The sequence below is a fragment of the Benincasa hispida genome, chromosome 8 (assembly GCF_009727055.1).
Source record: "Benincasa hispida cultivar B227 chromosome 8, ASM972705v1, whole genome shotgun sequence".
NCBI lineage: Eukaryota > Viridiplantae > Streptophyta > Magnoliopsida > Cucurbitales > Cucurbitaceae > Benincasa > Benincasa hispida.
The window spans coordinates 16920167-16929797 of record NC_052356.1 but is presented as its reverse complement, the minus strand read 5'-3'; positions in this window follow the sequence as shown (position 1 = coordinate 16929797).

The window sequence follows — 9631 nt, the reverse complement described above, 5'->3', positions numbered from 1 at the left end:
ATTATTACTAGAAGAGACTTACATTTTACTAGGATGACCATAGGTGAATTTACCTTAATCCTGAGTGAGTCATGAACTCCTGTTTATGAGGACAATCCTTTGATCTGTATAGATGAGAGTGACTATGTTAGCCGCCTTAACAAGCCTACCATTTTGGGGATTTTTCCATGTAAGGGGTGTTGGGATTGATGCTCTAAATCTCCTGGGTCCTATAGTTTGTAATTGTAATGTACAAACGATTTATTTATTTAGTAAAATATGAGACATTTTATTCATTTAGTATCATTAACCCACAAAACCAATAAATTAACATCCAAGGTTATCTTTTGTGGCTTAAACATGTATGTAGAGACATATAGGTGGATCATGTTTAAGTGATAACCTAAATGGTTTATAGTAGATGGATAAGGTTGGATACCTTATCCTAGTGATATTATGAATATGACCCGCTTTGCAGATGTTACACTTGTTGTAAAGTGCTACAAATGATATGATCTTGATCATTCATGTGGGACGTGTGAGTGAAGGTGTTCTATACAAAAGGGTAAGACCAGACCAACAAAATAAATAGTCTCATTATATAATGTCGTTAATAATATAGACTTACATTTCACCAAGATGACCATAGGTAACATGACCTGAATCTTGAGTGAGTTGTAAACTCTTGCCTATGTAAACGGTCCTATAATTTATATGGGTGAGAGTGGTCAAACCGTCGACTCAATAAGTCTACCATTTTGGGGATTCATTTGATTGGGGAACTTGGAACATAACTACACAAGAAGAAATTCACTCATTCCCTAATGTCAAGGTAAGTAGATAAATTGTTCCCTTAAAGGCTAATTCTGGGAATTGAATAATGTGGCGCCACACCCTCTTTTGACACGAGAAGGGTTTGGTCATAATTGACTATGACTTATTGTTCATTAGAAGAATCGGTGTTACTTAAGGAGTTAGATGTAACTATAAAATCAAAATGGTAATTTTGGCCCAGCTATACTTACGAGCAATTTGTGAAGGATCATCGCACTGTTAGCTGGTTATATCCAATGACACATAAATATATTTGTAGTTCGAAGAGTGTAGCTATCGATCTTTAGTGGAGTGACCGACAGTTAATGGATGTTGAGTAATTTAATTAAAAGAGTTTAATTAATTATTCAAGTTCCATTGGAGCTTCAATCTCCTTGATAGTTGAACTGAGATAATTGAGTGTAAATTTTTTTGGTTAATTTGAATTGTTCAAATTAATTGAGGGAATTATTATAATTAATATAATTAATATAATGTATTTGATACATTATAAAGTTTATTTGAGAGAAATTAAATATTTGAATATGATTTAAATATTAATTATGTGAATTGAATTCATATAGTTAAATTTAATATAAATTTGATTTATATTATAAACCATAATTAGTTGAGAGATTTTTTAAACTATAGGTTATATTATATTATGATATAATATAAACCATAGATTATAAATGTTATATTAGATATGACATTTAATATAATATATATTATATGATAAGTTGGTTATCATATAATTACATTATGTTATTATTAATTAAAAATATTTTAATTTATTTTCAAAATAAAATGGGAGGGAGTTATGTAACTCCCTTCACATATATCTCTTAAAAATGATTGTGAAATGTGGGGCGAGGGAGAGATTTTTTGTTTTTTTAAATTAACACAAAATGTTTTTGGCTTCTCCCAAGAATTTTCTCTACAGTAAAAACTTGTTCTCTCTCTCGCTTCCCAAAATTAACACACATTGCACAAAACTCCTGTGGATTCTCAATTAAAGGAGAATACCTTGGTAATTTTGTGGTGGTGGCCATCTTGGATTGCTACGTTCTTGGAAGTTTTTCAAATTGTTCATGACCGATCAAAGGGGAGATTCGTGAAGAAGTTATTCTTCAAAGGTAAGTCGAATTCTAACCCTTCTCCTAATTCTTTTCAATTTGCATGCTTTAAAATTTTTGTAGTTTGCATAATTATTGTTCTGTAAATTTTATTCTGTGAAAATTGGGAATTGGAAATGACCTCGCTTCTGCAGTGGACCTCACAGTTCCTTCAAGGAGCTAGGAACATAACTATGCAATATGGAATTCATTCATTATCGATCTTAGGGAAAGTAGATAAATTGTTTTTTTAATAGCTAATTTTGAGTCTTGAACAATGAGGCCTCAATCTCTCACTGGTTCAAGAGGTGTTAGTCTATAGTTTGACTATAAGTTGTTTGTTCGCTAGAGGAATTGGTAATACTTAAGGAGTAGATGTAACTATAGGGGCAAAATGGTAATATGACCTAACTATAGTTATGAACGATTTGTGAATGGTCAACTCATTATTGATTTGTTATATTCGTGCACAGAAATATATCTGCGATGTGAAGTGTGCAGCTATCGATCTTTAGTGAAGAGATTAGTAGTTAATGAATATTGATTAATTTAGTTAAAGTGTTTAATTAATTAATCTCATATCCTTGGTACTTCTAGTCTATAGGTCCATAAGGTTCCCTTGTTAGCTCGCTAAAGGATGGTAATAAGGAATGATTCGAATTTGAGGAAGTTTTATATTAGTGAGATTAATATATAATGGTTAATTATAGATATGATCTATAATCCAAATTATATAAGAGAGAAACATTTGAATGAGATTCAAATATCAAACTCATGTGAATTAGATTCATGAATAATTAATTAGTTATAATGTTAGAGAGGTGGATACGTATAAATATGGTTCTTTAATTAGTATGGCAATTAATTAAGTAAAGGTTATTAAATTAATTAGCATTAAGGGTGGAAAAGGACATACTCCTCCATATAAATATATCCTTATAACCCATTTACGGTAAAGACATTCATTGTGCAAAAGAAAAAACCCTAGCCTCCACTAAAGTTCCTCTTTACTCTCTCGACAAATTCTCTCTACCTCTTCCTCTTCATCTTCCTCTTCTAGGTGTTAGAGACCACACTCCTACCCCTTGGAATCCTAGAGAATAAAAAGGTTATTCTTACGGCAGTGTCCTTGATTGTTAAGGAGATGTTCATGAGACAATCAAGAGGAATTTACGAGAAGACCAAGATTCAACAAAGGTTAGGTTCTTCTATCCATTTTCTTCTTCTATAACATGTTGAATATGATGTTTATCCTTTATTATTATTATTATTTTTGTGTGGACTATTGTGGTTCTTTTTTTATTTATTTAATGGAAAAACAAAATGCTAGGCGAACTCACATTTTTGCGAAATTCAATTCCCTTCAAATATTCCACTTCTTATTTCATAGGAAGGTGGAATTAACTCCTTAAAAGGAGTAAATAAATAAACATTAAAAATTAATATTTTGAAATATTAAAAATATCCAACAAACCCCCATTATTTTTAAGATTTTAAAAACAAAAAATATATAGAGAAAGCTAGCATTTTTACAATGCAATAGGTATTGGTACCTTTCGGGTTTGAACCTCCACTTAGTGTTAGCTAGTGTACGTTTGAAAAAGCTATAGTGAATGAAGTCTTGAACTAGGTCTTTTGAGCCAAACTTCCACCTACCACACACATAGTACAAACAATTTTTAGAGTGTTCTTTTATCTGGGTTGTATTCTTTTATTTGGGTTGCGTGTTAGACGATCATGCACACGTATCTTATTCATGAGTGTTTAAGAGAGTAGCCCAACCCCTTTTGTAGCGACCTCACTACCACACCCGCTCCCCATTTGTTTTTCCTTAACAATTTCGTGTCAGTATGATTATAAGCGACCTCACTACCACATCTAACAGTCACCATTATTCGGTCTAGAATTTGTTAACATCTTTAATAATTTCGTGTAAGGATAACCCCTCATTTTAGGCTCTAAAGTCCCGTCCTAATGCGCCTACCGTAGGGAAAAAGCAAATTAGGATAAGAGACTAAAGCAACCCTATCCATTTTTGGTGATAAGATAAAAAGTTGTGCAAATTCAGCCATCATTTAGGGGGACACTCCCAGGGTGCCTCGAAGCGATGCAAAAAAACGTTATCCAACCTAATGAGAGAGACCGTGGGATATGTTGTCACACGTCCTGCTCGCACTTACTATGAACATTTTCTCCATTCACCTTGGTATTGACCTACTGAAACACCATCATGCACAGGGACACTCCCAGGGTGCCTTAAGGCCGATGATAGATCTCACGGTGTGAACTTTAGGGAGAAACGTGTAGAGGTTTAAGTGAAGTATCATATACCCCAATTACCTCTCACTGAATGTTCTACCTAGGATTCATTAACTTAGTAAATCCGGCTACTAATTTTAACTAAGTGGATGTTTAATTTGCTAAAAACGACACTTGCTTTTGATGATTAAACAAGTTTGAGTCAAGTCTTATTAAACACTTTAATAGACTATCATCAAATTTGCATGCATGCAACAAATCTATTTAATTTTCCTTTCCAGGTAGGTTCCCAAGTAGGGGTTTTCGTTTCCGTCAGCTTAAATACCCTAACCTAGCCAGAACCCACCCTAGACAAAAGGTCCCTTATAAATATATTTGGTACATATTTAATCTTTTATTAGTCAATTTAGTCCTATTAAATCGAATTAAAAGATTAAACTTAGGTTTCTAATCTCATTAGAACTATGATCTTAAGTCTATTTCAATAAAATTTTAAAACTCTTTGAAAACATGATTAAAGCCTAAGTTTGCATGCATGTCTTTCTTATTGATTTTAATTCTAATTGCATTGATTATAACTCTTATAAAGAATGAAATAATCAAAATCAACTACATTGTTAAGCTAGACATCCATAAGGTATTTATAACTTGTAATGAACTAAGTATACATGCTAACATACACTCTTATACTATAATACTTATAATATAAAGATGATGCATGGATATGCTTAATGCATGCATATATTATAACTCTTATATTATATGATGCATGATCATGCTTTAATGTAATTTAATCATGCAAACTACTATATTATAACACTTATAATATAAAGATGATGCATGAATAAAATGCATAACCTATGGTGGGTTTTAAAACTATATGACATATATTATGGCTTATAATTAAACATACATCACATGTGCATTCATTAAAAATTGATGGATCATGATAATTAGCCTTAAAACTGAAAAAATAAAGCTAACTATTACATAAAGCATCGAGTCAACTGGTTCAAATAGGCGAACCGGATCTTGATCCGTGCGGGCGAAGCCTCGTCACTTGATCATGTAGCATCTTCTTTAGATCTTCGAGTAACGCCTATCGAGTATAAACGATCGTGTGGCGTGAATCACGTGCCTTTGAATTATGCGATGAGCATGAAGGCCACATGATCGTGCAACGCACATCGAGTAACGCATGTTATGTGATCGAGCAGACAACGACTATGTGCTTCTAAACAATCAAGGAGCAAGCGTCGAGTATCGCATACTGAGTGATAGAGTAGCCAGTGACTATGCGATGAGCATGCTGGCCTACACGATCTTTTAGTGCGCGCGCCATGCGTCGAGTATCATATACTGAGTGATCTTTTACCCCAAGCATCTACGTGATCGAGTTGCCAACGCAACATGATCAAGTAGCCAAAATAACACGATCGACTAAGCTCCTTACTCGATCGTGTAGCGTTAGCTATGCGATCGTTTAGTAAATACTATACGATCAAGTAGAACTTTTCTACACGATCACATAGCCAAATCTAAATGATCGTTTTGCTTGGGCTACATGATGCGACCAACTTTGGTCTTCTTCCTTGAAGCGAACAACATCTCCATGCGACTGAAGCTTCATCACGAATGACTCAAAAAAAACAAAAAACTGAATACATACTCAATAACAAGTCAATTATGCCCAAAAACATAGGGATCCTTACAAATTAACTTATGTAAATGTAAAAAAAAGCTTAAACAGAGGCAATTATCCTGAAATTATCCATCAATCAACATCCACAAACACATTTAACACTTAAACACAATGCAGAATTCATAAAATCCACCAAGACTGTAAAATGAAATTCAATACAACAATGGAATTTGGAATATCATAACAACTTAGCTCTGATACCAATTGAAAGAACTCTAAAACTAGAGAACAAGTTAGAGGAAGTGGATCATTCCAAACTCCATTGTGAAAAAACATAAACATTTACAATCAAACAGAAACAGTTATGCATCAAGATAAATTACAACATGCTTCTTAATTAAAAACAAGGGATTAAGTGAATAATACCTTTGAAGAACCCTTTTTCACGTATCCCTCGATCGTTCGACAACTCAGCAAACAAACACGAACACAACAAGCCTCTGGAAAAACCTCGATCACTAACGAGTACAACTCGATCCTCGACCCTCGAACAGAACTGGACACCACCACTTGATTACTTTAGTATTCTCGGTGTGAGAATCCAGGAGTTGTGGGCTCTATATGGATTTAGATAGAGGGATGGAGGAAATAGATGGAGTAAGCAATCGAGTAAAGAACAGAACGATCGTGTCGAAGACATCAGTCTATCGTATAGACTCAATCCTCGATCGTGTAGTAAGTGAGTTCTTTTACATAGAAAACTCGATCACTATCGTTTACTCTCTCAACAAGCTATCTTATAACTTGATATTTTTGCGTGTAATGAAAATGAAAAACTATTTTTCTTCTTTATCCACAGTTGCCATAAACCGTCTAAAACCACCCACTAAGGTGGTTATTGGAGAAAACGAATTATTAATTATCTCATAATTAATAAATATAAATCAGATTTATATTAATTGCTCCAATCAAATAATAATGTATCAAATACATTAAATCAATTATATCATATATAATTGAACTAATTTAATTATATCATATATAATAAAATTCTCTCTTGTTAATTTAAATATTTCAAACTAACCTAAAAATTTATTCTCAACATGAATCCATTGAGCTACCAAGGGGATCTTGTGGACCTATAGCTTGAAGCTCCAACGATACGTGAATAACTGACTAAACTCTTTAATCACAAAATCCACCATCCGTTAACTGTCGGGCGCTCCACTAAAGATCGACAGTTGCACTCTTCACACTACCGATATATTTCTGTGTCTATTGGATATAAAAAATCAACAATATGATGACCCTTCAAATCGCTCGTAAATACAGCTAGGTCAATTTATCGTTTTGCCCCTATAGTTACATCTAACTCTTTAAGTATCACTGATTCCTCTAATGAACAATACATCGTAGTCCCACTATGACTAAACCTTTCTCGAGCCAAGAGAAGTTATGGTGCCACAATGTTCAAGCCTCGGAATTAGCACTTAAGGGAACAATTTATCTACTTACCCCTACTTCGAGGAAGGAGTGAATTCTGTCTTGGGTAGCTAAGTTCCCAACTCCCTAATCAGAAAAATCCCCAAAGTGGTAGGTTTGAGTCGGCGATCTGGCCACTCGCACCCATGCAAATCAAAGGACCACCCTCATAGGCAGGAGTTCACAACTCACTCAGGATTAAAGTCATGTTACCTATGGTCATCCTAGTGAAATGAAAGTCCCAATTATGAATGTTATATAACGTGACTAAACATTTCTTGGTCTGATCTTATACAAACTTCTTTGTATAGAGTATCCCCGCTTGCATGTCTAATACACGAATGATCAGGATTAGATCATTTGTAGCACTTTACAACATTTATTTGTAACACTAAAGCGAGTCACACTTATAGTGTCACCAAGATAAGGTATCCCTCTTTTATCCATATATTATAGACCTTTTAGATTATCATTTAAAGCATGATCCACTTGTATGTCTCCACATACATGCTTAAGTTACAACGATAACAATGGATCTTAGTTTATTGGTTTGTGGTTAATGCAACTAAAATTTCTCATATTTCATAGACTGGAGTGAATAAAATATCTCATATTATAAATCACAAAGAGTTTGTTCATACGAGTGTTTACAAACTACAGGACCCTAGGAGATTTAGGGCATCAACCCTAAATGTTGTCACACGTCTAACTACCACTCACTATGAACATTCTCTCCATTCACCTTGTTATTAACCTACCCAAATGCCACCTATAGAGGGGACACTCCAGTGACGTCTCGAGGCCGAGGATAGATCTCACGGTCTAAACTTTTTAGGGAGAAACGTGTAAAGGTAAAGTGAAGTATCATATACCCCAATTACTTCCCACTGAATATTCTACCTAGGGTTTATTAACTTAGAAAATCCGACTACTGATTTTAACTAAGTGGTTTGTTTAATTTACTAAAAAACAACACTTGCTTTTGATGATTAAACAAGTTTGATTCAAGTCTTATTAAACACTTTAACAGAATTTCATCAAATTTGCATGCATATAAAAAATCTATCTAATTCACCTTTCCAGGTAGGTTCCCAAGTAAAGGTGCGACGTTTCCATTGAATTAAGCGCCCCAGCCTAGCCGGAACCAGCCTTAGCCAAAAGGTCCCTTATAGATACATTTGTTACATATTTAATATTTTATTAATCAATTTAATCCTATTAAGTTGAATTAAAAGATTAAAATTAGGTTTCTAATCTTGTTAGAAACGTGATCTTAAGTCTATCTCAATCAAATTTTAAAACACTTTTAAAGCATGATTAAAGTCTAAGGTTTGCATGTAACACTTTATTATTGATTTTAATTCTAATTTCATTAATTATAACTCTTATAAAGAATGAAACAATTAAAACTAATCACATTGCTAGCTAGACATATATAAGTGTCATGTTTCATGCAATGTTTATTCATTACTAATATATAACTTTTATATAACAAGTAATGAACTAAGCATACATTCCATGCTAACATACTACTTTATATTATAATATTTATAATATAGATGATGCATGCATATGCTTTAATGCATGCATATATTATAACTTTTATATTATATGATACATGAGCATGCTTTATGTAATTTAATCATGCATACTAATATATTATAACACTTATAATATAAAGATGATGCATGAAAAAATGCATAACCTATGGTGGGTTTTAAAACTATATGACATATTGGCATATAATATAAACATACATCACATCATTTAATAAAAGCTGATGGACTGGGATAGTGTATCTCAAAATCGGAAAAGAAATGCTAATCTATTACAAAAGTTGGAGTCAACCGGTTCGAATAGGTGAACCGAGTCTTGAATCATCCGCCTTGAAGCTTCATCACTTGATCGTGTAACAATCCTCTGATCATCGAGCAACGAACGTTGAATGTACACGATTGTGTAGTAATGATCGCGTGGCTTTGGACTATTCGATAAGCATGAAAGTCCACGCGATCGTGCAACATCCTTTGAGTAACGCATGTCATGCGATCATGTAGCAAACGACTATGCTATGAGCATGATAGTCTACACGATCGAGTAACAAGCGTCGAGTAATGTATACCATGCGATTATGTAGCTACTAACTATGTGATGAGCATGATAGCCTACATGATTGTTTAACGCACATGCCTTGCGTCGAGTATCAAATACTATACGATCGTTTACCCTCGATTGTCTATATGATCATGCAACCAACGCAATACAATCGAATAAACACTTTACATGATTGTATAGCATTAGCTATGCGATCGTTTAGCAAATGCTACACGATCGAGTAGAA